General features: G+C 38.2%; 1 pseudogene; it reads right to left on the reverse strand.

The window, feature by feature from the left end:
- Positions 1 to 5,041: 5,041 nt before the first annotated feature.
- Positions 5,042 to 15,458, reverse strand: LOC125189894 (receptor-like protein 39; annotated as a pseudogene).
- Positions 15,459 to 20,341: the final 4,883 nt, after the last annotated feature.

Here is a 20,341-nt window from a genome sequence, read left to right on the forward strand (position 1 = left end):
ACTAATGAAATCAAGTAATAACATAACTGAATGAAGTAATAAACTAACGGAATGAAGTACTAACCTAGTAGAATGAAGTAATAATATGACTGAATGAAGTAATAAACTAACGGAATGAAATAATAACATGACTAAATGAAGTAGGGGTGTCAAAATGGATATCGGATATTGGATATCCAATATCCAAACCCGAAAAATCGGGTAATTGGATATCCGATACCCGATTTTTCGGGTATCGGGATCGGGTTCGGATATGGGATTTAAAAATTATTGGGTATCGGGTAAAATCCGATACCCGATCAGATATACCCGAATTACCCGTTTTTATTTTTTTTTTCTAATTTAATAAATTATATATTTATTTTATTATTTAAAAAATTAAATAATTAAATGTATCCCAAAAACCCTTCCCTCTGTCACGTCTGCAGTGCAATCAAGCACAGCACCAAGCTGTGCTCCCAGAAACAGACGCCGTACTTTGTATATTTCTTCCTTCATTACTTAATTTAGTGTAATAGGTAATAGAAGTTGTTAATTAATCATTTTACACCACTTTATTTGCAAAGAAACAAAAGGCTACCAAATTATTTTATTAACATATACAGAAAAGAATTATACTCCCAGCGCTGCAGCGCTCTCGGCCGCTCACCGCCTACTGTCCAACCACAGTTGTCCACCGTTGCTGCCCTCTACCACCGGTGTCCAATCGGGACTGGATATCCGATTTTTTCGGGACTGGATACCCGAGTCGGGTATCCAAGTATCCGAAATCATTTTCGGATCGAGTATCGGGTAGTAGTTTTTGAGAAATTCGGGATCGGGTACCGAAATTTTCGGATCGGGTATCCACGGATACCCGATTTGACAGGCCTAAAATGAAGTAATAAACTAACGGAACGAAGTAATAACCCTAAACTCAACTTAAAGATAATTATGTCATAACACATTATGAAATAATAAACTATTGGAATGAAGTAATAGCATGACTGATTGAAGTAATAAACTAACGAAATGAAGTAATAGCAATGGAATGAAGTAATAGTACGACTGAATGAAGTAATAAGTTCATATCATACTTAATTTAGTTCATTATTTAGTGAATATAGTTCATTATTTACTTTGGCAAGTTTTTATTGAATAAAAAGAATTAAAATTTTTTTAAAAAAAATAAAATTTTTTTAAAAAATCTAAATAAACATAAAAAATAAAAAAAAATAATTTTTTTTTAAAATAAATAAAATAAAAATAAATAAATAAATTAAATAAAAATTAAAATAAACCAAAATTAAAATAAAAAAGTTTTTATTATATAAAATATTAAATTTGTATATTAATCATAACCACAAGATTAAGAAAATGGAGGACCCTAATTTAGTCTCTAGTTCGGTCTTTAAGAGTGGATTTGTGGTTAATAGGACTTTCCAAATATAGAATGTATATATTTTTGTGGGAAGGACGAAAATGGAAAGTGGATATATTTTTATAGTATGAAGGGAGTATACTATAACATACTCCCTCCATTCCATAGTAGTAGAGACATTTTTTTTGCGGCATGGAGATTAAGAAAATGTTGTGTAATGTATTAAATAAAAAAATAATAAAACAGGAGAGAAAAAGTACAGAGAATAAGGTAAGAGAGAGGGAAAAGTAGGTAAAAAGAATTGTGTTGACTTTTATTAAAAATGAGAAATGATTTCAAATAACTCTAATATTATTGAGAAAATTAATGGTTAGTTAACGAACATCTCATAATTACAAAATTGGATGATTAATGAATTATTATTAAATGGTGAATTCAACTACTCACCACTTTGATAACTATTTTCTTCACCTTAATTATTACTCCCTAATTTGAGTGGATGTTATGCGGTCGGTCGAAATTGACTGCGATAAAATTCGTTGAGAATCCATTACCATTTCACAAAGAAAAACATCTAATTTAATAGAAACTTGAGAGTAGGTTTAGGACTAGCACTAAATTCTTTCTACTTGTTTAGTTTTTTCAATGTTTGAAAGAATGAAAGTGTTTTTTTATCTCAGATTTAGGGTTATTGTTAAAAAAACATGAACCTGATCTCCCAAGAAAAAGAATGATTATACTTTCTACGGTCCCTATTAACTTTGTTTTTTTTTTTATATATGCAGGTTTTTCTTGTTTGATTTTATTAAGAAAAATGAGATGAAAAAAAGGTAGTAGTAGGTCATGAGTAGTGATCTATGCAAAATTCAATCATAATATAGAACAACATATGGAAATTATTTTTAGGTCGTTATTAGTTTATTTTAGTAAAGATTACCTAAAATAATCTAAAAAATAACTTTAAATCTGAATTTTATAAAATGACCTAAAACTGATTAATATAATTTTTTGTATTTTTAATTAATTATTGACCATCATATTAGAAAATTTCACGATTTGGCAATTAATTTTTGTATTGATCACTTTTTCCTAAGTCATAACTTTTATATAATAATTTTGAATGAAATGAGTTAATTGAATCAAATAGTATAAAATTCAAAAGGGTCAAATAGTTGTTCTTCACATTGTCTTTTTTCCTATTATTTTGATAATCGTTTCCATCCGAAATTGCATTATCTGATTGATCGAAATCAGTCAAAAACTTTTCGTTGGAAATTTTGTGGAATTGAACCCACTGAATGAAGTGGGTGGAGAAACCAACCTTTTTTTTTAGCACTATTCCCTCCGGTCCCAATTAAATGTTTTATATTTGATCGATGCAAATTTTAAGAAATTGTTTGATTTTATAAAGAAAAGTGGATGATAAAAGTTAGTGGACCATGAATCCTAATATATTAGTTTTATAATAAAATGTAGGTAGGAAGAGTTAATGGAACGGTGGATTCATTTACTAAAAATATAAAAATGAAATAAGAAATTTATTAAGGATCTTTCAAATAAGAAAATATGAGACATATAATGAGAATTAGAGAGGGACTATTATCTTTTACATCTACCAAAGCTACAAGTTATCGCCGTATTTCACAATTCATCTAATTTATTGTGAATTTTCTTTGGTTTTAGTGGAAAAACAACGTACTAGCATCTTTTAAAACACCAGTTTTCTATGGGCTTCTGAGCCCAAATTCGTTTTAGACCTTTTTCAGCCCATTAATGATTTTTTTTATTGGAATTTTATTCTTTAGGATTTAACTTCTTTACAAATTAGAATCCATTTAATAGATCTATACATGAACTAATTTCCTATCGAGCAAGAGAAAGAGAACTAGGATTTTGTGGAGGAATTTCAAGAGCGTAAAAATATTAAAGGGATAATCTATTTTCTTACCCTAACTTATTAAACAAGAAATAAATATCTAAATAAATATGAAAAAGATATAGTAAATCAAAATATAACTAAATAATATGGATATCTATGATATAGGATCGTATCAAGTTGGAATTAAACACTTAGCAATTGATATATAAAGACAATATGATATACTATCATTTTCTTTCATAAACGTCTCTTGTCTTAATTGGAAAAGAACTTGTTAGTGCCGTGTGTTTTACTAGTGTTTTTCCACTAAAAAAACAAAGGAAATTAGATGAATTGTGATATACGGTGATGACTTGTAGTTTTGGTTGACGTAAAAGATAAAAAAAAAAGGTGGTTTCTCCACCCACTTCACTCAGTGGGTTCAATTTCCAACGAAAAGTTTTTGACTGATTTCGATCAATCAGATAATGCAATTTAGGTTGGAAACGAAATGAAAGAAGACTAGGTGAAAAACAAAATTGTGTGCGCTATGGGGTTCAAAGCCCAAATTTTATTTTTAAGGGCCTTTGCAGCCCATTAACATTTTTAGTTTATTATTTAAATTATTACTCTCTCCATTCCATAGTAATGGACTCGTTTTTTTTTGGCACGGAGATTAAAAAAAATTGTGTTAGCTGAGTTAAGTAAAGAGAAAATAAAGTAGAAAATGAAAAAAGTAGAAAGATGAAGAGAGAAAAAAGTAAAGAGTAAAGTTGTTGTGGAAAATTGTGTTGACTTTTATTAAAAGGGAAAATGACTCCATTAATATGGAACGTACCAAAATGGCAAAATGACTCTATTATTATGGAATGAAGGGAGTATTTTTTAGGATTTTATATCTTTTTAAAGTAGATTTCATTTTTAGGTCTATAGTTTTGATGGTTTTTGAGTCAAACCTTGATATTATAATCGAGTTTCCAATATTTTTGTTCGCGCTGTAAAAACATTATCTTCTGGCTGTATTAATTACTATCGTTTCTTTCATAGAAAATTTACTTTGAATATTATTTGAAAGTAAAAAATTAACAATATTTGGTTAGGATAACGATTTGTGTATTCCACTATTCGTTTCACTGATATATATAACTTATTATTTTAATGCATTTCTTTTTCCTTGAATTTTTCCACTGTTTATTAAGATTTTTTTCTAAGACATAAAACTGAAACAGTTTATAAGTGCTTTTGGAACTCTGAGAACTCAAAAGCAAATAAATCCAAATTACGAAAATGATAAAAAGAGTCCAGTACTATGTTTAAAGGGCTCTATCCCATATGTAAAAAGCAAGTAAAATCTGTCATGTGTCATGGCATAGGCTATGTTTCACTCGCCAGCCTGTTTCGCCAGCCTGTTTCGCAAGCACCGTGCAAATTTCGCATCATTCCGACACGATTGACGTTTTTGGCATTATCGGCGGCAAGTGACAGAACTACATCAATCATGAGATGAAATCGTATTCGCAGTAATGTTCGAATAACGCAATCACTCAAGAATCAAAGCGATGATCGAGAAGAGAATTGATGGAAGAAAGAAAGTATGGGAAATTAAATAATTTGATTGAAGACTGTAATGGTGTGGCCCTTTAATGTGGCCCAGCCTGCCTCATCAGTAACCAGCCCAAATGCTTAATTTGGGCTTGAGCCCAAACTCCTCCTAACCCTAACACGCGGCAGATGGTTGTGGTGTGTTGAGGCAGTGTCTTTTAAATACTAAAACCACTCCTCTCTTCCTTCACTTCTGATATTTTTGCCTCTTCCTCTTTCTCTCTCGGTTATTGAGTGATCTAGGGTTTACCTTCCTTCTCCTTTGTGCTGCTTGAGATTCTGTTCTGAAGAGTGAGAAGAGTGTTGAAGAAACCTCTGGTTTCTGGTCTGATGAACTTGACCATCTGTTGAGGTTCTTGTGGTTCTGGAAGATTAGGTGTTTGGTGTTTGGCCGTGGTTGGAATCCTGTCGTTATCTCTGCAACTCGGTGGTTGCTGGATTTAGGGTTTCTTTGGATACGGTGAAGCAAATCTGTGAATCTGCTATTGTTTCTCCATAAGGGGCAAATCAATCGGTGAACAAGGAATTGGAGGGTCGGATTTATAGGCCTCTGCAGTTGTACCTAGTGCAACTTGAGCCTATAACTTGTGCTGTTTCTTTGTTATTTCACTAATAGTTTACTTCGTATACTTGGATGTGAACGCATTTGATTCGTTTGTTAAGTGTTTCAGGTGAAGAGCATATGAAGATGAAGGCTGTAGATCTAGTATTGTAGTAGCTAGATCTTGTATTCTCTGTTGTATTGGCTGATATACACAATCCACGGACATTTAGAACTATTTATGGAGTACTATCTCTTGACATGTCTTCTTTTGTTTATGGCTTCAAACACATCATCAACAATATCATCTATTTTGTTGAAGTATTTCTCTCTGTTCTTTGTTAGGGATCTCCTATCCCTAACGAAGAATAACCTGCAATTACGTACGAAATACCACAATCTGGCGCCCTCAACAACGGGGTCGGCGGCTGAAAGGTCACGAACTGGTGCGGAGAGAGTTCTCCGTCGGCAGTGATTAAGATTTCACGAGTATTACGCAAGTATTTTGGGCAAATAATTCTTCATTAATTGATTGCGGAATTAATGAAAGCCCTATTTATAAACTAAGGACCCTAGGGTTGGTTCGACTTGACCTAAACATCGGGAAAAGAACCAACAAAGAAAAACCCGACGGGGCTTATAATTCGCCCGACTCTCAAAACGTTTGTAACAGAAATTAAATAGCAATAATCCAAAATAAAACAAAAAATTAGAAATAACTAACTAAAGATATTACGCGCCTCACTTGGCAACGGCTTGATGTTCTCTCGCGGCCTCAGCTTCCGGGTTGTCGTTTCCTCCTCCGGCACCTCCGCTTCCGGCGTCTCTTCTTCATCCATCGCAGCTGGTCTCTCTTCCTCTTCCTCAGTACTGGCTGGTGTTTCTGTTGTATCTGTGATGTTGGTGTCGTCGGTCGGTGTAGCTGGACCGTCCCTAACAACTCCCTTCCTTAGAAATTTCTTTGTCCTCAAGGGAAAGAGTTGGAAATCGCTTTCTCAAGTCTGCGAACGGCTCCCATGAGGGTGACTCTGATCCATCTGACCATCTTACTAACATATGCTCCACGGCTGCTCCGTTATGCCACAGCACCTGGGAATCCAGAATCGCCACTGGATAGGCAATGGATCTGTTCCCTACGAACTTTGACAGCAAGGGAACTTGCGGGTCATCTTTGACGAACGCTCGCAAGAGGCTAACATGAAACACATTGTGAATCTTACTGGCCTCCGGTAACCGCAGCCTATACGCCACCGGGCCAATCCGCTGCAAGATCTCGAAAGGCCCGTAGAATCTCTTCGCCAACTTTGCCGATATCGGCCTTCGCAACAGAGTGCTGGCGGTACGGTTGCAGTTTCAGCCACACGAAGTTGCCCACGTCATATTCGACATTTCTCCTATGTTTGTTCGCTGTAGCCGCCATTTGTTGCTGGTCACGCAGATTCTGACGGAGTTCTGGGGGGAGTCTTCGCCGACGGTGCACTGGCCACCAATAGAGGTGGTTCGCGGCCATACAAGGCCCGAAATGGAGAGGTGCCTAGGCCGGCGTGGTGAAAACAATTCAAAGAGAGCTCCGCCCATGGCAAAAAATTCGACCAAGTCGACGGTCTGTCGGCTGTGAACGCCCGCAAATATTGCTCCAAGCCCTTGTTGCGAATCTTCGTTTGGCCATCTGACTCGGGATGGTATGCTGTCGTGAAGTTCAACTTAGTCCCACTGAGGCGCAAGATTTCCTCCCAAACTGCATTTAAAAAGACCGAATCCCGATCCGACACCAAGGTTTTGGGAAATCCATGATGCCGAACCACTGTGTTGACAAACAAATGTGCCACGCGTAAAGCATTAAAGCGTGTCGGGAGAGCTGTGAAGTGAGCGTACTTGGACAGCCGGTCGACAACAACCATTATCGTTGTGTACCCGCGCGATTGGGGAAGCCCAGTGACAAAGTCCATCGATACATTGTCCCATACTTGAGAGGGGACCGGCAAAGGCTGTAGGAGACCTGCCGGTTTTTGTGTCAAGTACTTCGTAGATTGGCAAACCACGCAAGCCTCGACAAACTTCCTGACATCCTTTCGCATTTTCAGCCAATAAAAGCCTGCTGCCAGTAACCGAAACGTCCGCTCATGCCCAGGGTGCCCTGCTAATGCTAATGGTGTACTATGGTGCTCCTCCATCAGTAGCCGTTTCATTGGAGACGATTGGCCGACCAGAATTCGGTGATTGAATTAAATCAGTCCATCCGTGAATGATAAATGGGCAGGGGCTTCACCCGACTGAATCTTTGCTGTCAGCTCCACCAGCTCTGGCTGCCTCTCGTCGCAAAACATCCAAGATTTTAGGAACCGGGTGCGCGACTGCAGCAAAAATAGCTGCATCCTTCTCTGACGACGAGAGCTCAGGCTGCGACGCCGCTAATGTCAGCAGCGGGTCTTCCGGAGTATCAGTCTCTTCCCGCCGTGAGAGCGCGTCAGCTGCTTTATTGGAGATGCCTTTCTTGTACTCAATTCTGAATTTATAGCCCATTAACTTCCGGACGTACAATTGCTGATCCGGAGTCTGCACTACCTGCTGCAGCAGTTCCTTTAAGCTTTTCTGGTCGCTGCGAATCACAAATTCTCGCCCCAAGAGGTATTGCCTCCATTTCTGTACCGCCTCTACGATAGCGTAAAGTTCCTTATGGTAGGTAGAAGCCACCCGTCATCGTTGCCCTAATTTTCGACTGAAGAAAGCAATTGGGTGCCCTTCCTGGATTAAAACCGCTCCAATGCCGATGTCCAAAGCATCGGTTTCAACATAGAAAGTTTTTGTGAAATCTGGTAGCCGCAATACCGGTGTTGAAGTCATTGCCCCTTTGAGGGCAGTGAAAGCCTCGGTTGTTGCCTGTGTCCACACAAACGATTCCTTCTTCAATAAATCAGTTAGGGGGGCTGCAATCACCGCATAGTTTGCTACGAAGCGGCGGTAATATCCTGTTAGGCCCAAAAATCCTCGCAGCTGCCGTACAGTGTGGGGTAATGGCCAAGCCGTCATAACTTCAATTTTTTTCGGATCAGCCTTAAGTTCCCCATCTGCAATTAAGTGACCCAGATATTCAACAGTAGTACTGCAGAATGAACATTTGGATAATTTTACATAGAATTTATTAACGCGTAGGAGCGATAATACCTCGTTCAAATGCTCGCAATGTAACTCCATAGTAGGGCTGTAAATCAGAATATCATCGAAGAATACAATGACGCATCGCCGGAGAAGTGGCTGAAAAATGCTGTTCATTGCTGCTTGAAAAGTAGAAGGGGCATTCGTCAAGCCAAACGGCATTACCAAAAACTCGAAATGGCCATCGTGGGTTCGGAAAGCTGTTTTAAATATATCTGCCTCATGCATTCTGATTTGATGGTATCCCGAGCGAAGATCCAGCTTTGTGAAGAATTTCGCCTTCCCGAGCTCATCAAATAACTCATCAGCAGTGGGAATCGGGAAATGATCTGGTACTATCGCCAAATTCAGCGCGCGGTAATCAATACAAAATCTAAAAGTACCGTCTTTCTTCCGGATCAACAGGTGATGAAAAATGGACTCTGACTTCTCTGAATGATTCCTTGATCCAACATATCCTTTACCTGACATTCAATTTCGTTCTTTTGAAAATAGGGGTATCGATATGGCCTCACATTGACAGGTTTGGTGTCCGACAATAAATGAATTCTGTGATCAAAAGCACGCGCTGGTGGCATCCCTTCGGGAAGGGCGAAAACGCCCTGATGCTCCTCCAGTACCCGGCTGAAATCAACCGGCAAATCCGGCGGGAAAACAGCCTCGGCAGTAAGCAGTGAGGCTGCGTCGTCTTTTGGCTCAATGGTCACAATCTCATAGAATTCGTGGGCATCTGAAAAAGAAGCCAGTAATGCCAAGGAATGTAATGAGATCTGTTGCGGACCAGGGAGTTTGCCCTGTAAAGTAATTGGCCTGCCCTCCTGTTGAAACTCCAAAGTCTTGCCGACGAAGTCTGCAGAAATCTTCCCCAATGATTCTAACCACGACATGCCGAGAATCACATCTGGACCATTGATCTCCAGTATGTGTAAGTCAGTTAGGAAACGAGCTCCCTGTATTGCCAGTTTTGTACGACGAGACACATGGGAACACATCAAAGACGCCCCATTACTGACGTAAACCCGGAAAGGACGAATTGGAGATAGCGCCAGTTGCAGGCGCTCTGCAATGCGTGGGTGCAGAAAGTTGTGAGTGCTCCCCGTGTCAATTAAAATCTGTACCTCCATAGTCCCCAGCTCGCCCACTACCTGGAAGGGAACCGAGCGGCTGTTACCACTTAAGGCGTGTAGATGAGAAATATCCTCCGTAATGATCTCCTCGTCCTGTGGGGGGTCCTCCAAAATAGCTCCCTGACCGGCGGCATCTTCGTCGCCTGCATAGCAGAGGAGCTTCACTGCGCACACATGGCCCGGTACATACTTCTCCGGACAATGCCAGCAAAGGCCCTTCCGTGATCGCTCCGATTTCTCCGCGTTAGAAACAAGAATCGGGGTGATTTTGGGTCGCTCCTGCACCCGTGTCGCATGTCCCCCGGATGGACCCAGTGACGGAGTGGCTGGTTGGCCTGCCACTGACTGATGTGGTTGGCGTGACTCTCTGGTGGGCCATTGGCGCTTCTGTGATGACGATTGCTGGTACCGAAGGTCCTGGTTAGCCGACAAACGAAGCGCGAGCGCCATTGCCTCCGCCAAAGATTGTGGCTGTTGCAGCTCAACCTTTTCTTGAATGGGCATCTTTAGACTTTCTATGAATATAGGAATTAAGGCGTAATCAGGAAGTCCCTCAACACGATTCAAGTACTTCTCGAAAGTATCATGATATTCTGCCACCGAACCGGTCTGCACCAATTTGGCCAAAGGGCTGATGTAATTTCTGAAACTTTGCGGGTCGAACCTGTGGCGGACATCCTCCAAAAAATCCGGCCAAGTAACAAACCGATTGTTATTCTGTTAATTAAATATCCATTCTGCCGCTGGCGGTTCAAAGAGCATCACCGTGTAATGAAGACGATCTTCCTCGGGCATCATAATGTGATCAAAATAATACTCCACCCGAGATATCCATTTAGTCGCGTCCGAACCGTTGAAATAAGGGGCTCGAATTTTTACCCCGTGACGTGTATCGGAGCCGTACTGGGCATGAGGTCTGTCACGCGACGAAGGGGGGTCCCAACACGACGCTCGGCGTCGCTGATCCCGCCATCCTCGCTGGCGGGTCCCAGCTAGATGGGCGGCGCGCGCGACTGGTAGGGCACAATTCTGGTCTCAGTCGCGATGTCTTGCTACCAATTAGCCTCACGATGTGAATCATAGCGGCGATAAGGTCCTCCTCGTCGACCACCCCTAGTCGATCTTTGATCGCGAAACCCTAGTTGTCGTTGTCGAGGGTTCGCGTCCCGCAGAGGGAAATCAGGTTCCCTATATTCCGCATACTCCCTTTCGTTTCTCCGTCGGCAGTGATTAAGATTTCATGAGTATTACGCAAGTATTTTGGGCAAATAATTCTTCATTAATTGATTGCGGAATTAATGAAAGCTCTATTTATAAACTAAGGACCCTAGGGTTGGTTCGACTTAACCTAAACATCGGGAAAAGAACCAACAAAGAAAAACCCGACGGGGCTTATAATTCGCCCGACTCTCAAAACGTTTGTAACAGAAATTAAATAGCAATAATCCAAAATAAAACAAAAAATTAGAAATAACTAACTAAAGATATTACGCACCTCACTTGGCGACGTTAATTCTTGTAGAAGTTCGGAGGCTTGATGTTCTCTCGCGGCCTCAGCTTCCGGGTTGTCGTTTCCTCCTCCGGCACCTCCGCTTCCGGCGTCTCTTCTTCATCCATCGCAGCTGGTCTCTCTTCCTCTTCCTCAGTACTGGCTGGTGTTTCTGTTGTATCTGTGATGTTGGTGTCGTCGGTCGGTGTAGCTGGACCGTTCCTAACATTCTTCGACAGAACAGAAGCAGCCAGACAATGATTCCTATGCCCACAACGAATCCAAGTGCTGCAAAAACATATTTCCACTCAATCTCCCTCTTATCCTCCACATTTTCATAATCAGATGAATCATTGTTAACACTACGAATGCATGTTACGTTGAGATTGAAACCACATAGCTTCGGATTCCCTTTGAACGAATCAGCTTGAAATGTTTGTAACTGAGGGCCATTCGGGATCTGTCCAGCTAGATCATTAATGTAGGACAGATTCAAGAATCCGAGGAACGTGAGCCCTCCCAAGAGACTTTGGGATGCTTCCATTGAGCGCATTATGGGAGAAGTTAAGCTGACAGGTTGAGATAAGATCGCCAACTGCATCCGGTATTTGTCCTTGAAAATTATTTGAAGAGAAATCAATAGTAGACATAATGCCACTATATTCCCTAGGGATGCCTTTGATGGTTAACATCACACCTTGCTTATTAAAGAACATACCACTTGTGTAGAAGCTTAAATTGTCGTCGCCCTTCAACTGTGTCATTCCTTTCCAACTAGAGAAGTTCACTGACTCCAGACGTACGCTGAAATTATTCGATGATATATCCAGAATGCGAAGCTCTGGCCAGTCTTTGAGACACTTCACTTCGCCATGGAATCTGTTGGTGTGCAAAACAAGAACATTCAAGCTCGGTGGCAGCATGCATGGGAATGTGTCGTCCAACATGTTGTTCCCGATATTAAAAAACTCCAACGACTCACAGCCTTTGAGTGACTTTGGGATTTTCCCTTCTAAAGTGTTGTTGTTAAGATCAAGATAGTTTAGGAGGCAATTGGTAGGAAAATGATCCGGGATGCCACCACTGAGGTTGTTTCGCCCTAGATCCAACACGATGGTGTTTTCGACTAGACAGGGAGGTATATTGCCACCCAAGTTATTAGAAGACAAGTCGATAGCAAAGAGGGATGAAGCAGTGCGGAGGGAGGTTGGAATAGTTCCACTAAAACTATTGTTTCCAAGTAACAGGATTTGTAGATTAGAAGTATTATTTGGTGGAACGAACCGCTGCAGGTCGCCCCTGAGCTGGTTCGCGTGCAAGTCTAGATTCTCAAGAGAAGCCGAGATATAGTTAGGCTTTTCGAAATCTGTAAAAAGATTGAGAGAAAGATCCAACTCCACAAGTTGTTTCTCCCAAATCCAACTAGGGATCTCTCCAACAATCCGATTGTCTGAGAGGTCCAGTTTCGTTATGTCGGAAACTTTCAAGAATCCCGGGTTACATGATCCTAGCGACAACTCCTTTATCCGGGAAGGTCCATACGTACTTGAGTTGTCGTTGCCAACATCTACTAACAAGTTGTTACCAGACAGATCAAGGCTTGTTAGATTGGCAAGGCCTCGGATCTTGTCTAGTTGAACAGTTCCATTGAACAAGTTTCCGGACAGCAGCAACAACTGGAGGCTCTGAATCTGGAACAGAGAGTTGGGAATAGGCCCTTCGAGCCGATTATCCCTCAAGTCCAGTAAAACCATGCTGGAAACATTTACAATGGGAAACACTTCAACTACTCCAGTAAATTTGTTACTCTTGAGATGAAGCCTTTTCATAGCAAAGAGCGAGCGGGGACCGGAGAAGGAATTGGAATTCAACCGCAGATAAGAAAGATTGGAAAGGCCTTCAAACAACGCGGTAGGAAGTGAACCTGTGAAGAGATTATACTGCAGGTAGACATGAACTAGTTTGGTTAGGTTAGTGAAGGTGGAAGGGATTGTCCCGGAGAATTGGCAACTAGACAAGTCTATCACGGACAAGTTCTTGATATTGCCAATGGTACTTGGTATCGGCCCGGAAAAGTTATTACCATTTAACACTAGTCACTCGAACGATCCAGTACGAGGAAATGGACCTATGCTTCCGCTAAGTGAATTTTGAGACAAATCAAGATTCTGCAGAGAAGGAATCTGAAACAGCTTACTCTGTAAAGAACTGTTTAACTGGCAACCAATAAGGCTCTAGTTGGTTAAACTTGGAATGAGGCAAACAAATCCGGAACTACGGTGGAAAGATCGTTATAATCTAGTCGAAGAACAGAAAGGGAACGGAGTTGCCAGAAGGACTTAGCCAGAGGGCCAGACAGAGAGCAAAAACGCATGCTCAAACGCGTGATGTTGGGTGCGTAAGATGAAATGATGTGGCTCCATTTCGTCTTTTCATGCGACGAAAGAATGCCTGCGTCATCAAGATAGAGCTCTCTAAGCCCAGTTAGATTCTGGAGAAGCATCTCCAGATTTGGGTGCTCGAACATTATAGAGGTATACACGTTCGACATGTCAAGGCTGACCAATCTCCCCAACGACAAAACCTCGGATGGAACTTGTCCATCGAAACCAGCATATGACAAATTCAAGTGTGTCAAGTATGTGAGCTTGTGGAATGGGAAGGATGCTGAAGTCGTTGTAGGCGAGATTAAGCTTCTGTAGATACACGAGTTTGAAGAGGCTCGATGAGTTCTCCATTCCACCGGAGATAGCCTCATGGTCGAGCTGCAGGCTCACGACGTTGCCTGCAGCATCGCATTCCACACCGTGCCACTCGTCGCTTTGGTTCCATTGCACTAGTTATGTTGAAAGGGAAGAGTTGAATATCAACTCTTTTTTTAGTTGAAGCAACATGGTTTTCTGATTGGGAAGGCATTGGCTATGGGAATGAGTGAAATTGGAGGAAAGTATACAAATGAAGAGCAAATTTGGAAGCACTGTGAAGATTTATATATTTGATATTTGAATTGTATACTCCAAGCAAAGAAATGTGTGGCCTTAAATAGCCATCCAATTGAGAACCAATTGAGAGACTTTAACATACTTCTCTATCAAAATAATTGTTCTTGCATACTAATACTACAAAAAAGTGAACAACCGACAAGAAAATTTAAGTTGAACTAAGAATTCAATATTCATATATATCCATAATAATAAGTTTACTAGTATATATCCAATAAAATTCAGAAGTGAATCAAACACACGACTTATTGATAAACAGAAAGCGTGTTACCAATCTAGTATATTTTAAAATTTCAAAGTTATGGATTGAATATATAGATGAAGTTTGGAAGTCAAAAATGTTATTTTGTTCATATATTCCATTGGTAGGGCAATGCAAATAAATGGTGATAAATATAGAGAAGAAAATGAAGCCTGGAAATTGTCATTGGCTCATTGTAAAGAGTTGAATGTTTGACTTATGCGGTTTTAGTATAGCACTACTTATTAGTTTTATAAGAATAATAAAGTTAGTAGGATGAATTAATGAAATGTATAGTTTATTTATAAAAAACAGGAGAAGGTAGCATAAAAGACAATTAATCATGGAAGAATGGAGAAGCAAATATGAGATAATTATTGGTGGATTGCAAGAGTATTATTAATTGGATGAGTATTTAATTTTTTTAAATTTCTTAAAATCAAAATTTAAAATATATCGAGTTAATAAATACTCCCTCCGTCCCCTATTAGGAGTCACTCTTTGACCGGGTACGGGTTTTAAGAAATGTAAAGAAAAGTTGGTTGAAAAAGTTAGTGGAATGTGGGACCCATTTTTTTATATTGGTTTTATAATAAAATGTGAGTGAATTGAGTTAGTGGAATGTGAAACCTACTTACTATTTATAGTAAAAATGAAGTGTGACTCTTAATTGGGGACGGATCGAAATGGAAAAGTGTGACTATTAATGGGGGACGGAGGGAGTATTTCTTTTGTCCCATTAAAATATGAATTTTTTTCTATTTGGATCGTTCTATAAAAATAGCTTATTCTATTGTTAGTAACTTTGATCTCTCTAGTAAAGTGAATCTCATTAATCACTAACAATGCTATAATTATTTTTTCTATATCTCTTACTTTATTAATTGTGCATTAAAATTCGTAATATTCCAAATATACATAATTTTTATGACGGATGATGGAGTACATTGAGTATGGGTCTGAACTAAAAAAACCTGACCTGAAAACATGTCGTTGGAGGTCATGGATGTTGGAAACAACAACATCAATGATATGTTCCCGTGCATGCTATCATCCTCATTCAGTGCTCTTATTGATTCCATGGTGAAGTGACATGTAACATGACCACGTGGACAGCGCTTCGAATTCTAAATATATCTTTAAATAATTTCAGTGGACGTCTGGAATCAATCAACTTCTCTAGTTGGAGGGGAATGATGCAATGGGGTTATCCAGAATCGTACGACTTTGGAGTGACATTAATCATGAAATGGCTAAAGTTAGAACTTGGAAAGATTTGACCGACTTTGGTAGTATTGATTTTTGTTGCAATAACTTCATAGGAGAGATATCAAATGCAATTGGCGATCTTACCTCAACTTGTCCCACAATGCCCTCAACGGAAGCATCCCTCAGTCATTCGGAAACTTGAGTAAGCTCGAATCACTTGACCTATCTCGGAACCTGCTAACAGGGCCAATACTGATGGGGCTTGGAGAAGAGATCCCAAAAGGCCGTCAAATGCAAACATTTTCAGCTGAATCCTTTGAAGGAAATCCAGGCCTATGCGGTGTCCCTCTCAACACAAGCTGCGGTCATACTGATGACAATAACAATGGATCAACACCAGGAGAGCGTAAAGATGCTGAAGAGAAGAGGGAGGTTGAGTGGGAATACGTATCTGCTGCACTTGGATACGTTGTGGGTGTTGGGATCATTGTGTTGCTATTTCTATTTTTCAGAAGATTCAGAGAGAAATACTTCGGCAAAATAGAAGAAGTTGTTGAAGACATGTTCATTGCCAGAGACATGAGAAGAAGGGGTGCAAGAATGGTAGCCAGGAACGGAGTCCGGAGACAGTAGTGTTGGTATTGCTATTAAATTTCTTGAGATATGTTTTCTTCACATGTGTTGGTGTGTTTTTGATATATGACCAATAACAGAACATGAGGAAGAGCAGAAACCAGCCGGAGAAGAAGAGCGCCAGGTGATAACGGAGCAGGATGAATCAATTGCCCTTGTTTCTTTAGTCTTTTGTTTTATTTTAAATGGTATGGATGGAAACTAGTAATTTATGAACTTCAGAATATTCAAGAATAGGCTTCAAGGTTTATAGTTAATGTATTTGGTAAAATTTTGCTCCTTCCTCTATGATGGTCTAATGGGGACAATTGACATTTATCATCAGATGCTAGGGAAAGAGATGGACTTTAAAAATATATGTTTGCATGCATCTTGCAATTGAATTCTATTGACTAATATCTTTTGTAATTTTGCTCCCATGATTGCAATCAATGACAGATGCTCTGGAAAATGAGGTGAAGAGCAAGGTATCCATTAAGGTAGACAAGACTCCATCTGAAAGAAGAGTTTCATTCATGTCTTTCCAATATACATGTCCTTGTTATTCTGGTATGTATATATAATTAAAGTTGGATTATGGATTGAAGGGGTCTCCATTAAGTATATAGTACTGAAGTCTGAAATTGCTCCTTTTTTTGTTTGGTTGGTTGTTGATATTCTCTCTGTTTTAATCAATCAGTGTGATAAATTATATTTTGAAATCTAGTATCAATATATTATTTTTCTCCGAAACAATCTTAAATCTAGTTTCGCCTCTCATTCTCTTGCAAACTAACGTCAATTCTTCTTGATTGAATGATCAAAGTACCGTGCGAAGTTCAAAGGATACAAGGTTATTCCGTATCTGTTTTTGTCTAGCAAAAGTAGATATAAATATAATCCATGCTATTGTCATTTGTACTATGTTCAAGTGTTTTTATATTTCATCTCATGTTTAGAAGAATCAGTGTTACAAACACAACTAATTTTAACTAATACATCTAATGGAACACTGAAAACTGATTGCTACAAACATAAGGCATCCGAAATGAAAATAGACCTAAAAATGAATTCTAATTTGAGTAAGAAACGAAGTCCTACAGAATAATTCCAAATATGACAGAATAATTCTAATCATTAAGGCTGAGAAAGTCCTAAAACGAATTGGGCTCAGAAGCCCATAGAAACTTCCACAAGGAGCATTGTTTGTACCATATGACTTTATAACAGGGCTCAAAGCCCATAGAAGGCCTAAAACAAATTTGGGCTGGCCCAAATAGGATGCTCCATATTCTCAGAATCCCTTTCTGGCAAATTATCGAACAGTTTGACTGCACGGAATACAGACCTACATTTTATGATGTAAAAATGAATCTGAGCATTTAAATTGTTGAAAGTCGAGCTAAAATGTTATCAGAGAAGAAGAAACACTGTTACAAACACAACTAATTTAAAATAAAACATTTCATCCAACACTTGATGGTGCAAGGTATCCCCAATTATGGAACATTACCGTTTGTATTCAGAAATTAATCTAACTCTAATCACAAATTTGGTATCTTGACCCACACGAAGTTTCTAATTTCTACTTTTACTTGTATATTGAAATGAGTAATTAATTTTTAAAATATACTAACTCTGTCTCAATATAAGCTCGTTTTCCTTTTTCGGACGAATAACTCAAACTAGCCCACTTAAAAAAGACCTTATTTGCTGTACTTGGATTTGATCAAGTCCCGGCCCACTTTTTAATATTTTTGAATTACGTTTAGACTCTTTTTCAGGTTATGTATTTTTATTAGTTTTATCCAGTAGTAATTATTTGAGTCCCTATTTTCTGTTTATGAGACTCTAAAATGGCGGATGGAGGGAGTGATATTTTATGAAAAAAAAAAATTTAATTGTAAACCCCTTTTTTTTTATTTAGTGACTATCATAATCGAGTGCTGCTTTAATTTTCTTTAACCAAAGTAACTTTGTTTTATGATGTGCATGTCGACGGAGAACACGCATCTTTTTTTGGGTAAATAATTTAAATAACAGATATGGAATCGTTACATTCCCACATCGGGCGGGGCAACCCGGTTTACGAGCTGAAGAGTGAGGAAGAAGAAAATGAAGTTTAGAAGAGAAATCATTTGAAATTGAAATGATTGGTCAAGAATCTGAAATATTATACTCCATATCTCCCTTTCTGTTCCACTACCAATATTCTTTGTAGACAGTACCAGTTTTAATGTGAAATCTGCAAATTGGAGAAATCGTAAATGAAAAAGAAAGAAATGATGGACCGTGTTAACAAAAATGAAAGATTAGATTTTTAGGAGCTAGACTACTACTCCATCTTTTTATTTCATTTGTCCGCTTTCATTTTTACTATTTTCGGCAATTGCTCTTTTATAATGTCAAATAAATTTTTAAAACTGAGTTGATAAACAATTGGACATTTTATTACCTAATTGAGGGAGTAATTGTGAACCCCATAGGAGAGGATTTAATCACCTTTCTAGTTAGTGATTAATATTATAATTGAGTGCTGCTTTTCTTTAACTAAGCAAAGCACTAACTTTTTTCTATGCTGTGCATGTAGACCTTTAATACGCCTTTTTTTCTAATTTAAAACTTTTTTGTAATAAAAAAAAAAGTAGCAATAAGATAATCTTCATGACAAGGCCAATTATGGAGGGTCGTATACCTTTAATATTGGAATAATAAAAACCATTAGTACTTTAGATTATGTCTTTATGTCTTTGTACAAACACTATCAATGTAAATATGAAACACTATCAATATAGTAAAACATTAATGGTAAAAGCAAAAAAAGACATGTGAATATGAAAAAATAAAGCAGCACTGTTTGATGAAATTCGTGATTTACTATTTATAGTGATGATTAATTTTTGTTCAACTTTGCAAGCTGGGGAAACTATTACAATTTCTGAATTCCATAAAATAATAGTAGGTCCTTTTCTTGCACTACAAAAATATATGGAAATTTTGGAACTAAACCAACTGAATGATGTGGGCAGAGAAACCACCTTTTGGCATGAGATCAATTCATGAAATACGAGATACTCTCTCCGTCCTATAGTAGATGTCATATTTGGGAGATAGCACAAGATTTTAGGAGATGTTATTTTGTATGTTAAGTGGTGAGAGAAAATATAATTTTATAATTGTTGTGAGAGAATTTTTTCCAAAAGAATAAATGTGACATCTTTTGTGAGACAAACTAAAAAGGAAAACGTGATATCTATTATAAGATACTCCCTCTGTTCCGGATAATTCGTCTCACTTTGACCGGGCACGGGTTTTAAAAAATGTAATGAAAAGTGAGTTGAAAATGTTTGTGGAATGTGAGTCCTACTTTTATATATTAGTTTATTATAATAAAATGTAGGAATGAGTTAGTGGAATATGAGGTCCACTACCAAAAATGATAAAAATTGAAATGAGACAAATTATACGTGAAGGACCGAAATAGAAAAATGAGACAAATTATTCGGGACGGAGGGAGTATTTATTAGGAATCAGAGTATGTCTTTTACAATAACCAAAATTACGAGTCATTGCCGTATAACAGAAGTCATCCAATTTTCTTTGCTTTTTTTGGGATCGGAGTATGTCTTTTACAATTTTCTTTAACAGAAAGCATCTGTTAAAACACACGGCAATGAAAAGTTTTTCTCGACTTTCAACTAAGAAAATAGCGTTTCTATTACAATTGCTAAATACTCTCTCCATTCAAAAAAGTGTGAATTATTTTATTTTTAGTCCATCTTTAGAAGGTATAAATATTTTTTCTTTTATTTTCCTACTTTGATTTTAATGAAATATTATCGTTTTGATCATTATCAATAGACGACATTTGTATATAGATAAGATAATTAAGAATAATTGAAACTTCACGGTTTAATATCTCAAACTTCATGGAATGAACTTAAATTTGACTAAACTTCGTGATTTAAATATTTGGCTCAAAACCCTTTAAATAACTGATTATGGCTTATAGAAGGTGGACCTCAAGTCAACTCCGTGTTGTTCTATCATTTTCTTCAAAGCTAAATCATATAGAACCTACTTCTGAAATTTACATAAAGCAAAGAACAAGAATAAGTCTTTCAAGTAAACTTCAATTGCCTAT

The sequence above is a fragment of the Salvia hispanica genome, chromosome 2 (assembly GCF_029641045.1).
Source record: "Salvia hispanica isolate PSC_SH4W2 chromosome 2, Shi_PSC_v1, whole genome shotgun sequence".
In the NCBI taxonomy this organism is placed as follows: domain Eukaryota; kingdom Viridiplantae; phylum Streptophyta; class Magnoliopsida; order Lamiales; family Lamiaceae; genus Salvia; species Salvia hispanica.